The sequence below is a fragment of the Pelobates fuscus genome, chromosome 3 (genome assembly GCF_036172605.1).
Source record: "Pelobates fuscus isolate aPelFus1 chromosome 3, aPelFus1.pri, whole genome shotgun sequence".
Lineage (NCBI taxonomy): Eukaryota > Metazoa > Chordata > Amphibia > Anura > Pelobatidae > Pelobates > Pelobates fuscus.
In genome coordinates this window covers 289,975,628-289,999,555 of record NC_086319.1, presented here as the reverse complement: position 1 = coordinate 289,999,555, position 23,928 = coordinate 289,975,628, and the positions used below count along the sequence as shown (strand labels likewise).

General features: G+C 38.4%; 1 protein-coding gene across 4 annotated transcripts in view; it reads right to left on the bottom strand.

Annotated features, from left to right (window-relative positions):
- The window catches only part of UNC5D (unc-5 netrin receptor D), a 603,711-nt gene that overhangs the window by 451,297 nt on the left and 128,486 nt on the right, over window positions 1-23,928 (bottom strand). The gene's annotated exons all lie outside the window — the stretch shown is intronic.

Below are 23,928 nucleotides of genomic sequence, written 5' to 3'. Positions count from 1 at the left end.
AAGTTCGATATCAAAAATAGGAATGCAGAGCTTCTATTTGAGGAATTGGAAAACACAACCAGTTTATGAAAATAACATCTTTCAGCCTAGAGAAAAGTTGAGGTCACAGCATATAATGTTTTTTTAGCTAAAATTTAGAAACATATCAAAGTCAATTCAATAAACTCTTCTCCAACAATGTGGAAGCTTATGTTAACTTTCATTTTACATTGCAAAATCAATGTAAAATAAAATTTAGCACATAAAACCCCATTCACCTTCCTGTTTGCATAAAACATTTTGTAGCATGTAGATAAACACAATTTTCTCCTCACTCCCCTCACAGTATACAGCAGCTTTTGTAACTCAAACTTTATTGCTTCATTCTAGTAACCAGGGAAGTAGAGAAACGAGAGTGCTCTGAGCAAACCGAGTGCACTACATGGATTATATGAAGGGTACAGTATCCTAACGCGGGTAATCCCACCACCATCAGTGTCTTCAGTAACACTTCTGTAACTACGAAACTCCATGTTCTGTCTGCAGGTCCTTTATAAAGTAATGATTGGGCTGAACCAGAAGCTCTAAATCTCTTAAATTATTTTATATTTTTTTTACATTTTATTGACAGGGATCAAATGTATTTTTATATAGTAACAGCATGTCAGCTCTTTATTCAACTGTATAACTGCATACAGTTAAAACATGCAGATTCATTATTACTAACCTCAATGTTCCTTGCTAGTAATAAAATATATATATATATATATATATATATATATATATATACACACACACACACACACACATATATTTGTGTTCAGGTCATAAAAGTTGTAAGGAAGGCATATAAAATAATATTAACACAATATGAACCAGGTAGAAAATATGAACAATCAGTTGTGGTGTGCTGAAACCGACGATGCGGTAGGCCTGTAATAAAAGAGGGCCCACCCTGAATATTACTGTTAGTAAAGAGAGTGGTGGAATGGGCAAATTACCAGACCAATAACAGTAATGGGGAGAGGTCTGGTAATCCTTAAGTAGTGAAACCAAGCCCCTCCCACAACTACAGGCCTAGCCTTCCATGACCTAAAGGATGGTGGTGTTGGGGTTGAATTCTTAATGCCCTTCAGTATAGTTTTGATTTGATAAGATGACAAGAAACTGTGGGTGTTTGGCCAATGTGTAAGTATATGGTGTTGTAATTTGATGGTGTTAAATGATAATTTTAACTTAAGGTGGCAAAAAGAAGTGAAAGCTACAATAGTTTCCATGGAATATTTATTTTCAGCCTGAAAACCTGAATATTTATTTACAACCTGAAAATCTAAAAAAAAAAACTGTCAAAAATACGGACTGCCCTGTCGTACGAGTTTTTGGTATTATCAGACAGAGCCAACTGTGAGAGATGCTGGCCATGAGTTAACAGATTTCCTAGTCCAACGTCATATCTTGCCATGATGTTGCCAGGGTAGCTACCATGGCCGCTGTTGGTAATGCTTTGTGGAAATCCTGAAATCGAGAGCGAGATAAATGATCAGCTGCCATGTTATGAATGCCAGGAATATGGACACATAACAAGAAGATATTATAGTTAACAGCTGGCCAAGTCAATTTCCTCAGAAAGCACGTGATGGTCAGAGACGCAGAACAACCTTTATTAATTATGTGGCATGTGGCCAAGTTGTCGGAAAAACATGTAACTGCCTGACCTGACCATACTGCTCCCCAAGCGACTGCTGCTGCTACAATTGGGTAGCACTCGAATAAGGTTGAGGTGGTAATGAAACCTGGGACACCTTTCACTTCAATAGTCCAATCACCCCATAACCATTGATTGCCAAAAATTGCAGCAAAGCCGCAGGTGGCAGCCGCATCCGTCCACATGAGAAATTCCTGCCCCATGCGCACATCTGAGGTGGCAGGAATATCTAGTGAAATACGGGAAGTATCTGACTGAAAGCGGGGAAACAGGCTGAGCAGTCTAGATATGAAAGCCCATCCTTGAGGAATTATTTTCATGGCAAATTCGAGGGAACTTAGCAGAGACTGTAGTTCTTTATTATTTCAAGATACCGTTGACAGATGTATATTGATGCTGGCTAGAATACGGTCAATTTTCTCTTTCAGCAAGCTGGCTTGCATATTAACCGAATCTAGCATGATACCCAGGAAATGTATCAATGTGTTTGGTGCATCTTTTTAGGGGAGACTGAGACCCCCAAATACTCAAAAAGTTGGATTTTGGCTTTGAGGCTACTGGGCGGAAATAGGTTACTCTCTAAAAAAAGTAGTATGAACCTTGCCACTTAACACTGTGCACTAAAACATAGTGAACACACATGCAACAACCTGCAGGCACTGAACCCACACGAGCCTGCATTAAGGTTATTGCATATCTGGGATTTCCCCAGGAAAACAATGTTATGCCCCAGCTTGTCTTTGATTACTTTCTCTGGTTTAGAAGAGGAGGCCGGGATAGGGCAGTTAGTACCAAGCTCTGGGGTATTAGGATAAAGGTTAGTTGCATGGGAGGTCGAGGAGCAAATAGCACAAGCTGATGTCCAGAGGTCCGCAAAGTGCCTGCAAAATAGCTATGTGTCCAACTGGCTCCAGTCTGCCTGGAGATTGAACTGTGCCAGTGCTGCAGAAGCCTTTATGGAGAATAATCTATAGTAATTGTAAAACGATATACCTCCATACTTATGCCCCAAGTCCACCAGCTTGTGTAAGTAAAGGTTGAACTCCTCTCTGTGTTCAGGATACACAGAGCATACCACAATCCTATATATATATATACACTGAAGGCTAGGACAACCTCAGGGATGGATAATTTCCAATTACACCCGGGGATCCTTAGCCTTCAGTACAACAGAGACATCCCCATAAGAGTATGTTTTGTTCTCAAGTATATCTTGGGAGGCAATCAGTAGTGAAACCAGGTTGACATCTTTGCCTTCCAAGATATCGTTCTTAATGTTGGCCGGCACCATATGTGCTGGGAAGATGATGTTCTTGTTTTTTAGAGGACCAGTGGATTAACCAGTTTGGGTGCTGGGGAGAATTACAGGTTCTGGAGTAACTAATCCAGAAGGTGAATCCGATCTGTCACTAGATTCCAAGTGGTCCAGCCTATTGTTAATCCGTCCTAAAGAGGACAAGACTGACGATAGGATGGCATTGATGTTGGATGACTGGTCACCACTGGACCCCTTTCGCGCCCCTGTGTTTTCCATGTTAGTAGCAGTCTATACAGTTCTGCCTTCCTGGCAGTGGCAGGGTATGTTCCTTCACCTTTATTTGTCCGTGATTCTTGGGATGGTCCAAGACATGAGGGAAGTCGGGCTGGTGTTGCCCAACTTTGTGAGATAGAGTGATAGACCTTGCTGGGGTGCTGGGGATCGACAAATCCTCAATAGCTTCTGGTAGTTCAGATATACTAGGGATTGGATAAATATTGATAAGTAACCTAGGCAACTATACTTTACTGGCTGGCTAACTAATGGCAAGTGGCGAAGAAATTATCTAGTATTAGTGATTGGTGGAGCCCTACTAATTGCCAAGCGGCTTGAGAGGATCTAGCTATGTGTTGGCCCTAGAGGATTTTGTGGCCACCGAATGGCGTGGCGGGGTGTCAGCCTCACGTTGACTATTAAAGCATAAGGTAGCATGGGAGTGACATCTAAGAGGCGACTAACTATGAGTTGGGCCAATGGGCGTGAATACCTTGAAGTATAAAGATGGGTGTTGGCCTTGCGGGACCACTAAGTTAAGACATAAAGGCCTGAAAGTCTTAATAAGAGGACTCTGAACCCTATGAGCTAGTAGACAAAAATCTAAACCTAGCACCTGTTGCATGTGGGGGGGGGGAGTTAAAACAACCTCTGGGGGGCAGAGCTAGCGGAGGAGCAGAGCGGACGCGTTCTCCAGGAGCTCCGTGCCAGATACCGCACAGACTGCTTTTCGAGGCTGCCTGGTGAAGTTACCTGGGCACCCCAACCCTCACCTGACACGGGAAACAAAGATGGGTCGGAAGCACAAAAAAACAAGAGCTGACAAGGACCCTACCACCCACGATATCGGGGAATTCTCCGGCACTCGCAAAAGACCGCATGGGACAAAATGGCGGCAGGTGAGGAAGCTTACTCCTATTCCTCAGATGACTTCTCCATAGACCGCAGGGAAGGTGCAGCATATGTCCCACCACCCACCTCAAAGCCCCAGCGCACCCCTACAGAAGAGCAAGTTACTGCCTCTGTACTTAAAAGCATGCTGGCAGAACTCAGAACAAATATAGCGGCCGACATGGCCTGCATTAAAGTGGCAATAGAGGGGGTCAGCACCAGGGTCACACAGCTGGAAACCACATCAAACACCCAGGAATCCAGGATAAAGACCCTGGAACAAACACTAACAGAGATGAAACAGCAGCAACAGGCGTCCAACGTCCGACTAAATACGTTAGAAGACCAGCGAAGACATTACAATGTAAAGATCCGTGGTATTCCGGACTCTATAACCCCCACAGACCTACCGCACTTCATCAGACGCCTGCTGGCAGACCTATTGCCACCAAAACAGGCAAAAGCAGTACGACTAGATGGCATGTTCCACCTACCAAAGCCTGCAACAGCGCCGACCACGGCACACACCGACCTAATACTCCGCTTTCAGACCTTGCATGACAGAGCCCTCCTAATGGAATATACAAAAAATGTACTATAACGTAACCTAAGAAGTGAAGATGTGCTATCACCAAGAGTGTACCTCACTCACTCAAAATTAAATGTATAAAAGAACAACAGATTAGCTGATATAGCTGCAAAAAGCCATAGGAGCTCAAAAGGTGGGATAGCACATACAATATAACAGGTGCAAGTAAAGATACAACCTGTATAACAGGACGTGATCTGGAACAAATCTAAAGGATAATAAATTATATATAGTGAAGTATGTAATGACAAGTGAAAACAGCACCCACGAGGTAGAGAACTTACAAGAAGTACTGATGGTCTGCGCTCATCTCCCCTTAGGGGTATCTGTATACAGGGAACTCTTCAAGTGGAAATCCTCAAAAGGATAAAACTATATACATAGAGTAGTACTGTTAAAATGTAAAATAATTTCTATTGCACTGATTGCACTTACATTCAGGTAGCAATCAGCAAGCAGATCTCCACTAGCAAGTGGAACAGGATGGTAAATGAATCTGTGCAGAAGGTGGAACAGCAGCTGGCCACAAACCACTAAGTGCCAAAAATAATAATAAATTAACAAATACAATCATAAAATAAAATAAAAAAAAAGTCTTTAGAATACTCAATCCAACGCGTTTCGTCATAGGTGACTTCATCAGGGATATGAGTGCAACCAGAACCATCTCTTTATATATCCTTAGATATCGGTGTTGCTCATCAAACAATCAAATTTTCCCGCGGTGTTTTTCACTTCCGGGGTCCGACGTCAGTTGTATCTCATTGGTCGAATCCATAGAAGCGTCATATGACGTTCCGTCGCATCTATAACTTCAGCATTCCAGCATGGAACCATGCCGGAACTATTGTGCGATGTGAAACTACGGTGTCCCACAACGGGACATTCATCCAATGTAAATACCTACACGTGGAGCAAGGTGAGAGTGGCTGCGAGAAGCATATAACCCACTCTCATCTTGAATCCACATACATTCTTAAAGACAGCATATATACAGAAACGGTTATATATATGTATGCAGATGGACTATGCAGATGGACTCACAGGAGACCCCCAAAAACCAAAAATGTAAAGCAAAAAAAATATAAATATAAAAGCAAAAGTAATACTTAAAGAAACATACTCTTAACTGTTAATGTGTTACACCACATCTGTGAAGACCCCAATCGACTTAGCCTCCACACACCGACACGCCAACACACCGGTTAAAAATGACCCTGACGCCGAGGCACACAACCACTCATGGCAGGAATCACCACAGACCGGTTACCCATCAACGCACCCCCCCAAGCCCAAACCTTATAAACATAGACTGACGTACTAACACAAGGGGTTGGGGGTAGCCCCCAATAGGGGATGTGTACCAGCCAGAGGCAACTCAGTGACAGCTCTCCCTCCCATACTGGGGACTCAACAGACAGACAAAATAGGGGGACACAACAGACCTCATACCAAAACCTCGCCTTGTAGGTCAACACCCTAGAAAACACAGACACACACACAACACTACACATGCCTGATCTACACTCCAGGACAACACAGTCACTGGCTCCCTCTGGACCAGACATGCCCGGCTTAATTGCTGACACCACGACAATAAAATTATTAAAATGTGCAATGTTTACTAATGCCAACCTACTGATGAAAACTGTTACTAAATATGCCTTTGTTTGCTGTTGTGGCACTGTGGGCACTTGGGTTAATTCTGCACAATAAAATAAAGAATTTAAAACAACCTCTGGATTGACATACCTGTCGTATCAGATGGATATGGAGAAGGTTAGAGTAGTGGGATCCGAGCAATACCTGTGAGAGTAATAGTAATGTTATACTACCTAAATCGTGATTACAGAAAATTGAGATACATGCCAGTCTATGACTTGGCCTAAATTTAAAACAGCTCAAAAGCGTATGTGATCGTTAAACTAGTTGGGCCTAGTATCTAATAACATAGAAATTAAACATATTAGGTTAGATTGGTTGTGAGAGTCAGATCATGACACAGTAGAGAACCTAGAAACAGGGTGATGATTGCTCAAATGCTGAGCACCTTGAATCTATAATGTAATACAAGATAAATCAGAATACTGTAACAAAATTATATGAGAGGGCTACCAAATATATGAACTAATAGACCCACCTAAAGCGAGTGGATCAATGGAATCTGAACCAGAAATATGCCAGTCTATACCTATGAGACTTGAAGACCCGCACAGCTAGATGAAAGGTTCAAAACCCGACAACCTATAACAAATACCAACATGTCACAATATATCTGAGAATGTAGTATGTCATAACTGGCAAGCAATGTGCTTGCTTGAATAAAATTAAAAAGAATAAAGCATAATAATCTAAACAACAACCAATTAATACAGATAACTTGCAGTACTCTGATTTTGCCACTAGAGGCTGGCATAACAACCTTAGCCTAAACATTAGATCAATCATTCGTGTGTGTCGCCTAGACTTGGGAAAAATTTATATGAATATAATAGGACGTTCGGTTGTAATTATATGAAGGGCGCCATGAGGAGCAAAACTCGCATATGAACCGGAGGCTCCCGCGTTTAACCTATTTTTAACATTAAGCTTGCTATACGAATAGCTACCAATGTTCATGCATATGTATTGGGCCGAACGGGGTGTGCGCATGCTCCCAAAAGTCAATAATTCATATGAACCAACAATGCATTTGGAATTAGCCTATTGACTACAGAACTGTATATGTGAATATACCATATACATATAAATACAATATATATGAATTTGAATGAACTACCTCATGAAAACATGCGTACAAATTAGAGGTAAGTATAAGTGAATACAATAAAATGAAGTATATGCACCAAGATGGCTGCGAGATCCAGACGGCGAAACCGTAAGTGGTTTCAATTGATAATTAATTGGTACTTTTTGGCACCAATCTTGGCATTTTAAAAGTGAACAGCCACAGTACCAAACATCCTGAACCTGAGGAAGACACAGTCAGCGTCGAAACGCGCTGTGTTTTACCTGTGGACTTTCTGTGGCACCACTACAAATGGAATGGTGAAAGCTCCTATCAACAAAGACCCTACAAGACCGTGGCAAGTTTCCCTGTATACCACACTCAAAACTTACTAACCTGAGCCAGTAATATATACAGGCTCTGGAAAATGTGAGTGTGATTACTGCAGTGTCTCTTTATGTACACTTAGTGATTATATTAGCTGTATTTCCCTGTGAGATTTTATGTCTGATTTTTCCTGGGAAATATCCAGGAAATTTTAACAGGTATATACTTAATTTTATTGTACTCACATTACCTGTGGTACACTGTTAATCCCCTCTTTTATTGTGCTGTTCACCATTATTCTGTATTTGTCTATGCTCTAATTGTGGAACTGGAGTGATTTGTTTCACGGTGGTACAAACTGCATTACACCACACTGTATGGTACCTGTTTGCACTTAATATTTAGTGACAGTTTTTATTACACTATTTTTTTTACTAAATAAAATGAATATACATTGAGATTTGAAATTAAAGAAGATGGACATTTTCAATAGTGAAGACTTTATATACAAGTATACCAAATGTAAATGCAAACTAGCAATGCTCGTGTACCAGAACAACTATGTGATTAGTACAATAGTGAGCAATATAAATTCCAAAGTGGATGTTATTATACAAAGTAATCCCGGGTAAGGGATAATAGGTAATACAATTCCAAAAATGTTAGAGATTAAAAATCCAGATTACCAAAACTATAAAAAGAGCAAACAAAAATTCATAGGTACATGGCAATACAAGTTGAAAAAAAGTCCATCGAGTTCAACCTTTGAACACATCACAAATAAGGCATTTTCCTTGTAGAGAGGGTTTCATCAAAGTGAGGATATAGTCCACAGATCAAACTCCATGTCTACAATGCCCATTTTCTATTTCCTGGTGCTGTGACATATCAAAATATGAAAGCTTTTATAGCTCCTGCAGTATTATCTGCAGTGTGAAACCATAGTCTTGTTTAATGAAGCCATAGAGACAGACAGACGTACAGACTGTAATGTTGGAACATGGCAAATTCTTTTAATTTGCATATTTTATGATTACTTTATTTTTATTTTGTTGGTTATGTGAAAAATTCCATAATTCACCAAGTCACAATTATTCTCCTAGCAGGAATATCACCTGGAAATCTAATAAGAGTTGATTAAATGCACCGAATTTCGAGTAGGGTTTATGTTGTCCCCATATAGATGCAGTTGTGATATGGGTGAATATAGGGCAGAGATGTATGATGAAAATTACAAATTTAACTTCACTGTACTCTTGCAGCTGCCACAGTCCAGCACATCGAACTACGGTAAAAATGCCATAACAGAAGATAGAAGATTGTTATAAGAGGGAATTGGAAAGGGAGGGAACAGAAAGGGAGAAGATAAATCAATTTAGACACACTTCACCTCTAGGAAAACTAAGGGACTAGACAAGAGACTTATTTATCATATTACATCAGTCTGGCAGCTGGTTAACCAGACACATAAGCATAGTCAATAAACTCTGCTAAATAATACCCCATGTCTGTCTTTTAATTTGGTGAATAAATAAAGACCCTTCCATTGAGGGTTTCTCTCCCCCCTCCTAAGCTGGTTGTGCATTAAATGATGAATATACAGGAAAGAGAGTCTGTACATGCACTAGGTAAAGGAGGCCAGACAAGAAATAGCTCTTCGCGCTTAACTGACAGTGTTATACAAATAAAATGTATAAAATACCATCAATACACTGTCAGAGGATCGGAAAACAGCTCTTAAAGGAACACTTCAAACACCACAGCCATTGATAGTAGCGCCTAGAAGACTGCAGGTAAGAAGTCAAACTGTTCTAAAATAATTTGATTACTTACAAAGGCGATGTAGGGCAGGGAGCTCTTGGCACAATAATCATTACAGTGCACTGTAGTGGTTGTGGTGCTTGGATTGTTTCTTTAAAGACCATCAATGGCCCAAAATTCTAAGAATACTCTAGCGCCATAATCACTGCATGCATTAGCAATATGAATTTCATCTAAATTTGAACTGCAGTCATTGGAGAAGCTCCGCCAATTAATAAAACCCAAAATGTATATTGATATTACAATTCTGAAAACAGGCAATTCTGGAATATGATGTGACTTTTACTCTGGCGTTCCTAGGCCTGTGGAGTAACAGTGACATAACTTGACAAATAAGATTTGATGTCACTATATACATACGCATGCATGGGATGATGGCGAGGCCATGGTTTTTAATTGTACAGCTAATGAAATGATTTATGTTGGTCTATGTTGCTGAGCAAGCAGAGGCCACACAGTTTATGTCCGTGCAGGAATCAGGACTGAAGCATATTTCAAAGAAACTAGAGCAATATAACAAAGGCATAGGCTGTAGGTTTGTTGAAACAGTGGAAACATGATAAATTAGCATTTGATAGAAAGAGTGGTGGATGCATGGAAAAGACTCACAGCAGGGATGGCAAAGCTGCATGCTGTAATGGAATTCAGACTTGCTTAGAACAGACATTTAAAGTAGGATATGTAGCAGCCCTTCTGTTGTGTCAGGCTCTCTCTATGTAAATGCAGTGCTGCGAGCAAGAGGTTGCAGACAGCCTGTGGATGGCACTAATGCTGTCAGCACTTGAATAAAACTGGCAGCTAATGGTCTCAGCGGGTAATATTACTTCGTTAAAGGTGATGGCATATAGTGCATTGTAACCCATTCACTGCTGGAGCTGTTAAGGAGCCACAGGAGAGCTCATGCAGATCATTAGCCCTTTATTTTCCCCCTTCGACACCCATCTTGCTGCAGAGCAAGACTAATTAAAATCAGCATGATGCACCATTAGCAGTGAACTCCATGGAGCCAGGAAACAGTAAATAACCTTAACCTCTGCTGTGCTGGACTGGACATCATTAAATGCTTACCTAAGAATGACTAGGGTAAATGTAGGAGGCCTTAACCGGTGCCTAACTGGAATGACCAGCATACCAGGAATATCATAGAGTGTCTGGGAAATGTAAGTGATAAATCTAAATCTGAGAATGGCTGGAACATTTTTGAAATAAACATAACCTATGCTCTGCTAGAATGATCTTTGAGTGTTGGTGCTAATGGTTCTCAAATACATCTATGCCATGCTGGATTGGGTGATATAATATGTCTAGGGTCACTCCAAGCACTATAACCACTTGTATCATTGTAAACATTATGGTGCTTGGAGAAACCTACTTCAAGCCTTCCTTCCAAAACTGGCATACAATATATAAACATATATAAAATTAGGATGGGGTGGACGGGCCATAATGGGTCGTCACAAGTGACGCATCTCGTGTCACTAATAATGCCCATAATGGGTTGGCCTACCCATAAAAGGTGAAGACCTGTCCACTGGCAGACTCTGTGATTGGCTCATAGTCTTCAGGACCATGGAATGAGCACTGCTGAAGAACTCCTTGCAGGGTCCTAATGCTCACTTCATGGCTCAAGCGCACCTAATGATGCAGTCATGTTGTGCTGCCTGGGGACAGTTTGCTGGTGTTCACAGATACAGGTCACCAGGGATCTGAAGCGAGGCCAGACCCAGCCTGGTTATGGCTGTAATCATGCTTATTAAACAGTTCCATTTATTATCTGTTATGAATGGAACTCTGTGTGGGGGGCAAACTAATAATCTGAATAAATCCAGCTATACAGAGGTTTAAGGGATAAGAAAACCCAACACAGACCAGAAAGAGGGAGTCTCTTTTTGGTGGTTCCCATTTCTGGAGTGGGAGAAGTCTGCTTCAGGTTTTGCTAGAATTTTTTTACTTGATTTTTTTTTGCATATTGTATACTCTATTTTCTATATATATATATATATTTTGTTTTAGAAAAAGAGAGCAAGATTCAGCCTATAGTATCCCTTTAAAACCACATACAAACATACAAATGAGTATATTGATGCCTCATGGATTAAATGATCACATTCTAAGGAACATAAAGGGTGCACCATCTGAAACACAAGCTAGGTATTATGTAAAATACAAAGTAACAAGCATAATAATTAAAGATTTATTCAAATCCATTTATAGAAATGAGAAGTCTGCATTACACATGCAAATATGTCCTCAATCCATCTTTGGTTCCCGAACAGTTTAACGAAAATGTTTTTAATGAAATAACAACAATGAAAGAGACTACCTGCACATTACAGATCATCGTGTTTCCGTGCCACTTGTTGGCTAAAAGGTTAAAGCTAATGCCCAGTATGACACATACACTTACCCAGACTGCATGCAAAATGGAGAACGCAAATTGGCTGGCAGGAACGGGGAAAGAGTCTAATGAAAGGCAAAATGATGAATCACCGAATGCATCTCTAAGGATTTTTAACACAAATTAGGCTAGAATGATGAAACGAGATAAATAGAAGAGTAACATCCTTCCCAGATATGACCCTTATTTTGATTGTATCTAGTCAGAATAACAGCAGGCAGCATTTTAATAGATATAATGCACTCTGTGCACTATAACAACAAGAGGCACGCCATCTATTGTACAGCACATCAAAAAAATCAAAGGTAAAACATCTCCAACTACCCAAATAGCTGCACAAAAGCTGCAATATTGCACAAAAGAGTGAGCATCAATCCCTGTGTACCTTAGCTATATAAAGAAAATTAACCCTTGTAGTCACAATTAGACAATAGCTATATATAGAGCATGAGGAGTATGTAAGTTCATATAGGGTAAAAAGAGAACACTGGTTCACAATCTAGTTATAGCTAGTTATATGTTTAAGTGTATTAATATGGGTAAATTGTATTCCATTTAAACAGATGCCAGACAGTTGACTGTCCAGTTTGTTGAAATGATAGACAGGTAGACAGACAGAGTTTCATTGCACTGTTTTAATATATGTTTTCCTCCAGTCGCCACCTTTGGAACGTGAAAGAATAAAATGGCAAATTGGAAAGTAAAGTTTATAGTTTGAATACTATATTAATGGTACTGTAAAGGAATACTCCCAGGAATACAGCCCAGTGTAGTGGTTAGGGTGGCAGAAGTGAGTGCTTTGGCACTATCCCAATTCCCACTACCCCAAGGCGCCTGTGCTTCGGATGCTCTTCTCTTGCATTAGAAGCCAGATATCTTCATAGAGCTAAAGTACAGTTAATACAGGACATTACTTTATTGGCAGAGAGTGTTTCACTGACTCCCTCAGCCTATGAGTGAGTTCCTACAAGGTCATGCTTAGCTCTAGGGAGCTAACACATTTTCCCCAAATGAGAATGCTGGAAGCATGGGCTGCAGTCGCAGATGCCCTGGGGACTCAGACAGTGCCAGGACACTTCTGGCACCATAACCACTATGGTTATCATGCTTAGAGTGTTCCTTTAAGAGAGTTTTGCCAAGGAATGCACAATGTAGGAAATGGAACTGTACACTTAAAGTGGTACTGTCACTTTTTAATAAGACTTTGCTAGCATTTTGTTGCAATTTCAATACAATCAAATTAAATTCATAAGGCTAAATAAGTAATAGCTTGTTTCATGTTCAAGATGTTTTTTTTTTTTGCCAAAATAAGGCAATAGGTAACACTTTAAACAGCTTGTCTTATATTGCTTGTGATGATTGACAGGAAGAGACATTTTCATGCATGATGTGAACTCGTGCTCATCCAATAGATCAGTTACGGAGAATATCATAATCTATAGATCTCTATTATATTCTCTTCAGCATGCACACGAATGAACCAGTGATGTAGCTTTTGGCAGATGAAACTGCTTAAGATCATACCAGCCAAAAAGATGGCGGTGCTGTGGAAGAGAGGCTTACATAATCAAATCTACATTCCCCTCTGCTACAGGGCACCTATATGTAAGTAGACATGTAACCTCAGGCTCACAGCCTCCTAGGCATGCTTTAATTCCTCTGCTGTGTTTTTACTATTGACACTGGAAGATTCTTCTAATTATCTACTACAACCTTTGTAAAGTAATATTTTCACATAATACACTACTGTCTTCATTTCTCCAGCGTAATGCCTACAATGCTGCTGCATACAATGGCACAATGTAAATAATAATACATTTATTATATAATATTAATAATACAATTTTGGTATAATAATTGTCTAGCATTTTGAAATTATTTCCTTCTGCAACATAATCCTTCAGACATGTCTCTTCTCTCCACACGCTTCTTCGTAGAAGGAATAGCACTTACGATAATAATAATAATAATAATAAAAAAAGTCACATTTGTTTTCCTCTTTAAATAGAATAATCCCTTATGTTATTTGGCATGCCATCCCTCAGTGCTGTGTTATCTTGTCATTGAGTCATCGAACATCGAGTTTCAGCATTTTAGACACTTTTATAAATCAGCTCCTGTGATTTTTTTCACTTACGAGATAACATACTGCCACAATGTTGATGCACTCGCTTGGCACACAGCTATATATTGAATTTATAACCTGTTAAATGTATGCCAAAGTGCTTGATCATTTGTAATTGCGTCACAATTGTCAGCTGGCTTCATCCTTGATTACAATTTGATGCACAGGTAGCAGTGCCTTGGGCAAGGAAAACATGTTTTTTTTCTGTACATGGATAGTACATTTAAGAAAAAAAACATATAACATCAAGGCAGATAAGACCCAATCCATCTGTGTGGAATGATTATTTTTACTTTCTTCCTGAAAGCTGAGAACAATTTGATTCACTGACTGGTCTAATTATTACACAATTTTACATTTTTTTTTTAATTATTTGTGAAAACTATCCCCCAGATACTTCTGCCAGTAAATTTTCCTAGATGTCTATGAAATAGTGGAGGAGATTTATAAAATTGTTTTGAAAAGTCTCTCTTTTTTTAGAATAAATATACAAATATAAGATTGTTGTGAAAATAGTCTAAAATGTGTCAGGTGTATAAATTCTGCCATTTTTCGCAGAAATAGCAAATTCAGAAAAGACCAAATTTAGAGTGGTGGAGAAAAGAGAAGGGAAATGGAAACATTTTTTTTTCTGGTAGATCTTGTTAAAGGGACACTCCAGGCACCCAAACCACTTCTGCTCATTGGAGTGGTCTGGGTGCCAACTCCCACTACTCCTAACCCTGCAAGTGTAATTATTGCAGTTTTTTATAAACTGCAATAATTACCTTGCAGGGTTAACTCCACCTCTAGTGGCTGTCTGCTAGACAGCCACTAGAGGTCACTTCCTGAATCATAGCAAAGATTTCCTTTGCTAGAGCGTCGCTGGACGTCCTCACGCTGTGTGAGGGCCTCCAGCGTTGCTCATTTCCCCATAGGAAAGCATTGAAATTATTTTTCAATGCTTTCCTATGGGGAGCGCTAATGCCGCGCATGAGCATTACGTCTCCCCGGCCGGTGGGCGGGATCAGTCTCGCCCAACGGCCGACGGACGCAGTAGGAGGAGCGGCGCGGAGGAGGAGACAGTAACCGGGGATTGGGGGGTGGGAGGGAGGGGGAACCTCCAGTGCCAGGAAAACAGTTTGTTTTCCTGGCACTGGAGATTCCCTTTAAGAAAAGACTGCTAAGTCTGTTACCTTGCTTAAAAAATGGCACACGTTAAAATTTATTTTTATTTTTTTTGTTTTTTCTTAATCAAATATATTAAAATAAAATGATTTTTTTTTTTTAAATCAAATCATTCTAGTTGTTGATTTGTATCATGTCTTTCCTTCCTTTTTCTGAGATACCATATAAATATTAGCATGATTAGGGCTTTCCCATTAAGGTTTCCTAAATAGTAGACTTGGACATTTGTTTTGTTATAAACGGCAATTTGTCCAAATTTGTGCCAATTGGATGATGGAATTTCTGACCCCTGAACTGAAATGTAGCCAAATAACGAAACCTGCAATGGAAGAGCATGTTCGTTTTGGTTCGTGATTCTGAATCCCACCCATGACGCCTGAAAAAAAGAGATGATTGATTAGCAAAGAAGTAGAATGATGGATAGGGAGTAGGTGATGTTGGTTTTATTACAAGATTCTGTGAGGAGGAGCAGTCATAAAAATGTATATGTATATAGTATATACACTGGCTGTGTTTGAATTGTAGTGGTGCTGCCCCTGATCTGCCTCTTTGTCAGTTTCAGACAATCCTATGGGGAAGCATTGGGATTGGATCAGGGTACCACTTCTGCTGATGTCAGCAGGCAGTGGGCAGGTCTACAGGAAATGGGGACAAAGCCTGCAGCTCCAGACTTAAATACAAGTAAGATTTTACTATTTTTAGGGAGGCAAGAGGGGGCCAGTGTGGCTAGATGGTGGTTTTAACCCTATAGGGTCAGGAAAACATGTTTGTGTTCCTGACCCTATAGTGCTCCTTTAACTCCTACATTGCAGAAAATTCACAGTGAGACTGCAGGGGCACAATCTATACACCAAAATTGCTTCATTAACCTAAACTTGTTTTGATGTTTATAGTGTCCCTTTAATAACATGTTTAAATATAAATATATACATTTAGATTGTTTATTGCTTTTCCTGTCTATCCCGTTATTAGCTTTTTTTTGTCTCACTTGATCTGTGAACAAAATGGCAGGGAAATTAACCTACTCATGTACTGTAAAATAGTAAAATACAATATCAATAATATATATATTCCAGTACACTAATTAGCAGATTATGCCTTTTTAATTTGTCTAATTCATTTTCCCAATTTTCAGAAATTTTAGAAATTTCAATTCAATTGAATCTGAACTTTGGCCATCCTGAAATTTTAGATTTTTTGCATCTAAGAAGAATATATATTTGTAATAATAATAATAATTATACAGTTTGTTAGGGTTAATTAGTTTGCTTAATAATAGGAGCTATAGTGTATTTTGTGTATAAGACACATTGCTCCAGATTTCTTGCTTTTGAGATGTATACAAAGTTAAAGAATAGTGCTAATAGATTTAATAAAATGTATTTTTTAAAGTAATTATGCGATTAGTAATCCAGGTGCTATAATATATCTATGGCTGCCATATAAATATGTACTGTAGATGTCAACATTTATTTGTAAGCCATGTGTAATTTGGTACTATATGAATGCAAATAATCCTCTCTCTCTCTTTCTATATATGTGTATATTTGATAAAATAACTGGTAACTAACGTATTTGACCTGCAAAAGCAATGCTATAAAAATTTTATGTCATACTTATTTTGATGTAAGACATGCTTGCTAAAGAATCCCCCATTTATTGCTCTCTTATCCCCCACAGAGATGGCCTTTACTATTACAGTCAATAATCTAGAGCATAGTAAAAGCTGACAATATTTCATACATAGAAATTTCAGAATATCTCTGGTGCTAATTTATGATCTTTGTAAAATGGCAAAAGTTAATACAATAATGGGATTAGTGCTGGACTTTACAGACAAACAGAAATATGGCAATCATATACTTTTATAAATGTATGTTTTATGCTATGCATCTGTAATATATTATTTATACTACAGCATTATATGATATTATGATGTAGTATGTACACATTACATATAGTAAATATAGTAAATGCAAGGACATCACAATAAAATTAGCCTGTTCTGTGTGTTCATAAAGAAAATGCTTTGTTGCAATCCTGCTTAAATTACAACTGCACAGAGTACACTATATATCTCATTTACACAGAGCATTATATATTGGGTAGCAGATTTTTCTCAATTTAGATATTCATGAAGGCACGCTATAGACACTATTTGCCTAAACTCTGATTAGTGAATAACATACTTCAACCCACTTTCTAATACTACCCAATATTATGCATACCTCAATAATTAATAGTAATAATGCCTCATAGAGAAGGGCATTAAATGTTTTTTTTTTGTTTGTTTGTTTTAACATTGTTATTATAGCATGTAGTAGGCATCTTAGAACAAACACAAAACAGAATTTATCATTTTAAAATATATTGTTTGTTGAATGATCCTTATTTTTTTCTGTAGAGAGGAGTATAAAACAGGGGCTAGAATAACAGAATGCCCCTGAATACTCGCCCAAACCCATTAAATTACACCAATGTATTGGAAACCTACTAAGATACTCACTAATACTTTCCATCATGCCTCCATGGAACAAGAGACCACATCACCATTGTGGAAAGATAGATCAGTCTGACATTGAAAAATTAGAGATTAACTCATGCTCCCATAAGAATTTACACATATAACATATCTTTCACTTTGCTTGAAGTGAAACCCACACTATTTTAGTGGTGTACCTGGTGACCTACACTTGATAACCACTAACTCTGAACCCTTATATTCTGTTACCTGACCTTTTTTCTAGTTAACAGTTCCTTCTCTACTTTCAACTGATTCAGCCTCAATTTTGTCATCCCTACTTTTCCACTGCCTTTCACCTCAGCAAATCCCCCTCCCTTCCCTATAGCATATTTTATAACCAATTATAATCATCATGTGGACTTTATCTCTGGCTTATCTCATATGTTGGTTTAGGCACACTACAATGGACCTATATTAATCTTTAAATTCCATCACAATCTACTAAAATGATCAGGTATATGGATTGTGGCTATTGTTCCTGACCACAAATATATTTATATACACTGCTCAAAAAAATAAAGGGAACACTTAAACAACACAATGTAACTCCAAGTCAATCACACTTCTGTGAAATCAAACTGTCCAACTAGGAAGCAACACTGAGTGACATTCAATTTAACATGCTGTTGTGCAAATGGGAAAGACAGCAGGTGGAAATTATAGGCAATTAGCAAGACACCCCCAATAAAGGAGTGGTTCTGCAGGTCACAGACCCCTTCTCAGTTCCTATGCTTCCTGGCTGATGTTTTGGTCACTTTTGAATGCTGGCGGTGCTTTCACTCTAGTGGTAGCATGAGACGGAGTCTACAACCCACACAAGTGGCTCAGGTAGTGCAGCTCATCCAAGATGGCACATCAATGCAAGCTGTGGCAAGAAGGTTTGCTGTGTCTGTCAGCGTAGTGTCCAGAGCATGGAGGCGCTACTAGGAGATAGGCCAGTACATCAGGAGACGTGGAGGAGGCCGTAGGAGGGCAACAACCCAGCAGCAGGACTGCTACCTCTGCCTTTGTGCAAGGAGGAACAGGAGGAGCTCTGCCAGAGCCCTGCAAAATGACCTCCAGCAGGCCACAAATGTGCATGGGTCTGCTCAAACAGTCCGAAACAGACGCCATTTTTGTGATCAAATCCAGCCCTGACAAGGAGTACCCAGTGCCTTGAGAACAGTCCACAAAGAAACTAAATCTATACACTTAGAAAAAGTCAACTTTCTGATCAGTCTCATATTTGTTTTCTTTCACTTTCCATTACTGCAATGTTTATTTGACAAGCCCACCATGTATTTGCTGTTTCTGTATCCATCATAACAGTACCATCACGATCAACATAAAAACAACATTACTCTAATAAGAATTATTCATTTGCTCAGAACATTTATCTTTGCAAATATATATTGTGTTAGCATCTACCCATCCCTAAAAAGTATGTGTCATATTCCTGCATATTGATAATACTTTATGTGGGCCCTGTCCACATTATCCCCACTATTTTATGTTGACTGGATGGTCCTCCACTACTACGTACTATTTAACTCCACAACTTTAATATTAGAATAAAAGAACAGATCACTTATGTAACCCTAGAGCATAAATCAACCCTATGTACTATGAAAAGGGATTTTTTTTTTTAAATGTAATTGCCCCTTTAGAACATAAGTACAATGGGTAAGGGAAGTAAACTCTTAATATTTATATACCTAACAAACCTCTCATATCGGCTTTATTCTAATATTTAGTGAGGTAACCTTGACTCTTTGTTCCATACCACAATATTTTCTACAATGTACAACTGTCTTTGAAATAAATGCTAAACATTTATTGATAGAAATTACCTTTGTATTTATCAAGGCAATTTCCTCTTAAACTAGGTAGACACCTTTGGCTTTGTCTATGAGAGGCTTCAAATACTACAATGTAGCTTGAGGCCACCATTTAGCCTTGAGCGCATCTGCTTGATGCTTATTTGTATGCAATCTGTATACCACATCTTGTTCTGCACAATAAACAAACATTTAAAATAGTTTTCTCCAATTCAAGCTAAGGATGTAACATCTCATGTATCTGCAAAATGAGTCAACAATATGCCTGTAGAACATACAGATTTTCACACGCTTCCCTCTGAGATGTATTTACTTATTTAAATGTAGTATATTCACAAAGATATATTCAGATGCTTATCTGAGTCACAGGCAGGAGACAATGGAACCTAGCAGGGAGAGCTGAATCAGTGCAGTAACTACCTATCAGCAATTCAAGCACAGGCATGGCAAGGTCAGATATATGAGTCTTTCCTCTCAAGGATATTCTAGGCATTAAGTGCTAGATGACACACTGTTCCCAGGGAGGATGTTTTCAATGTATATAAAAAGGATACTCCATGAATTGCTAAATAACTCATACTACAAGGATCATGCAAGACAAATGGGAAGACAGTTCTGCTGATTCAACAGCCCAATATTCGTTCTATCTGACTTGCTTAGAGTGATTCTTTATTTTTATTAATACAATTCCACCTAGAAGCCACAACCTGAACTCGAACAACCTGAGCATTAATAAACTGCTCAAGTGCACACCGACAGATGCATGTATATACCTGTTCACAATCACAGGGTCACATGATTAGCACCTGGTGGGTCAAAGAACACCCTTCATACTCCTACTGTGGATAATATTACCATTAAGAGGCCAGAGTAATCTACATACTTTAATAAGCTAGAAATGAGTGAACAGTGACAGAGCAGTTATGTTTTATGAGCATACTTATTAGTTTTTAGTGCCACCACTTATGAAATCCTATTGAATTACAGAATAACAGATTCCATTTTTAATTAAAAAAAATAACTAGATCCTTTCTTTCTCCAAAAATATTCTGAAGACTGATAATTAGGTTTATTGATCATCTTTCACTTTCAGCACCAATATACATATTCCTTGCATTGTTACATTTTAGATTGAGTGCTTAAAGCAGCACAAGAATCGTCAACTCCTAGCAGCTGAAGCGCCGGGAGTAGAAAAGATCCAGCCAGAAGAGGTTGATGTCCCACATGCGGGACAGGTTTAGGTAAGTAAAACTCACCTTTGACTGCCCTCCTTCAGCTACCAGACCCCCAGCAGCGATGTTACCATTGGTGGTCTTTGCAAAGTATGCAAGGTCCCCGGACTGTGACAGTGTCGCTTTAAAAAACTAGAAGAGTTGGTCTATGTAAATCATCAAAGTTATAACTGAATCACAAATTAATCTGGCCTATTTGCAGTGTCAAGCCAATAACAGCTGGTGGCCAATGGTCTAGTCTATGAGAAGGCCAAATGGTGCATTGTCCTTGACATGCACAAATATTACTCAGCCAGAATAATACCTTATGTGTATGACCTTTGAGGGTCATTACTCTGATTTATTTCTCTCTCCGTAGGTTTAGATTCTCTGGGTCATAATATTCTTTGTTAATTGTAATGTAATTTAACAGAAGGGACATAGCAGAGTCAACGATCCTTTGACGACTTTGTTCTGTGTCATTGTTGCCCTACTGTAAAAGGCATCTACTTAATGGTCCATATGGCTTTTCTTCTCGGTTAACCATGATAACCTGTTCTGGAAAGGACATGTTTCAAAAACAGCATGATATAGAGCCCGTCTGGCCCACAATGAGCCTGCAGGAAGAGGGTCAGAGTTGATAAATCTCTAGCTTTCCTTTATTCTATAAAAGAAAAATATTCAACTGCAACCATTTTATTTATTATAATTTGTGGATTGCATTTATGTCTATAAGTCCAGAAGGCTTTCTACTCTCAAAAGGCATCTTCCATATTGAACTCAGCCTGCCTTTACTTCCATTGCTTTTTATTATATATTGTATGGTTACAATTGGTTCGGATATGTTATATATAATATTTAACGGTACATTTATGAAAAGCCTGCGGGTCATTTCTAAGTTAATGTTAACCAGCTTGAAGATGTCTCACGGAACTCGTGCTTTTCATAACTGGACCTTGTTTCTAAAATAACCACATCCTGCTAGAATGTAAGTTCTTGTGAGAAGATGCTTGCATTGCTGATGCTAAATTTTCACTGTCTTGGGTATGTAATCACTTTAACTGGTAATAGCAGAACAGACTATGTCATAAATAAGAGACGCTATTAACAAGTTAACATGTTAATGAAATTGCTTATGTACAAATGATGATATGTTAATGAACTTCCTGCTTGTAAATCTAGGCAATTAACAGACTCACTGGCCTCTTTACAAAACAGGGAATTGAGCTGCTCATTTTAGCTTAGTATGCATTTAAAGTTTAAAGTTAAGGAAAACAAAAAAATTCTGACATTTTTCAAGCTTCATATCAATCATATCAATTCACACTTATATCATATTAATGATATCAATTCACAATTCATATCAATTCATATCAATATCAATTCCACGTCAATTCCACGTCAATTTCAAATATTTAGGAAATCTGACCTGTACTCACTGATATGTTATGTTGATCTAAATATCTCCTTTAACCGTTTATTGACAGATGATGTGCTCTAACAATCATTCTGTATTTGCTTAACCCGTTGTTCTTAAGAGGTTGACCAGATCAGTTAAAAGGGCCTAATATATTTATAAAACACAATATTTTTGCAATGAAAGGCATGCAATAAGCTCATCTCTCCTTCCACCAGAAGTAAAGAGGTTACAGGATGCAGCAGTGTTTATAATACATGCGTTGTAGGAGGACAGGGCTAAGACACAACCAGAGCTGGCTCACACAGCAAAAGGACAAGCACTCCATACATAAAGCCACCTCAGGACACACTATTTATTCCTAAAAAATCAATTTCGATGTGTTAAGTGGCTGTTTGGAGCCAAGCCACGGAAGCGGCAGAGTGACTGCTCTCTGTAAGAAGTGTCCAAATAAATCATTGGTGGTACAGATACAAATGCTACACAATAACAGCTAAAATAGGCTACCCTTTAATTCTTCTTTTTTTTTTTGAGGGAGGAAAGCTAAGATGCAGGCAATATTATCATTGTTAAATCAGTTAGCTTAGAAAATAAAACAATTTTATAATTTTTTATCGGCCCAAAGTGGTATTTTGCACACCCAAGATCATTTAATAATGATAGTATTTACGCATCCTGCTGTCCCTAGCTGACCGTTGTAAATTCTTGTAAAATTGTCTGTTTGTAGCAAGGGGTATCATCTTCCACACCTCTCTGTAATTTGTCAACAAAATTGCACATTACACCCTTAGCTACCACCATCGCCCTATCATTTTACCTGCCACAGTTTACATCTTGTAGTGGGTGCTTTTACAGGGTCTATTCATGTTCCAAAAAACACTCCGAAATTCATAATAGAAAGAAAAAAAAACCATCAAGACAAATATAAAAATGGTAGTTTCATGATTCTTCTTACAAAGAGGTAACAGTTAACGTGTTGTAATGCATAAATAAATGGGCATTTTAAATGTCTTATCTATCCAATATTATTATTTATATAGTATATTTATTACAATTATAGAAAGGGGATATTTACAGGTGAAAAAAGCCCCGCTGATATTTTATGATCTATGAGGATTGGAGGTAGGTGGATAGTGTACCGTTAATGGATAGCATACCGTTAAGTGTGTAAAGACACTTACTGGTGACATTGACCATTTCCTTGACCATGTCTGTCTGCCTGAAATAGAAACATTTTTAAATGTCTTGTAGTTAAATAAACAAACTGCATGGACAAATTTAGTCTATAATACAAATTACTTTGTTTTTGTGTTATAGAAGTGGATTGTTCATTTGTCTTTTGGAACAAATGAAGAAGACTTTGTGATATTTTATAAACACACTTACTTTAAAAAGAAACTGTTCCTTACCAGAACTTTAAATATTGCAATTGCTTATACTGTATATTTAGTAAACTTGTATTGTGATGTGTGAAAAATAAAATTAAACGTAGAAATTCTCACATCTTCATCCTGCAATGAGCTTTGCTAGCTTAGATCCCTGTTAATCTTAACTCAATCCTTAACACTGGACAGTCAGAACAGAGAAAGCATACAGAGAAGATGAGAATTTATCATTTATAAGTTCTTAAAATCAGGTGAAAAATGTAAAAGTGGACAAGATATCAATGGAACGTGCCTGCTGGTTACCCTGGTTTCC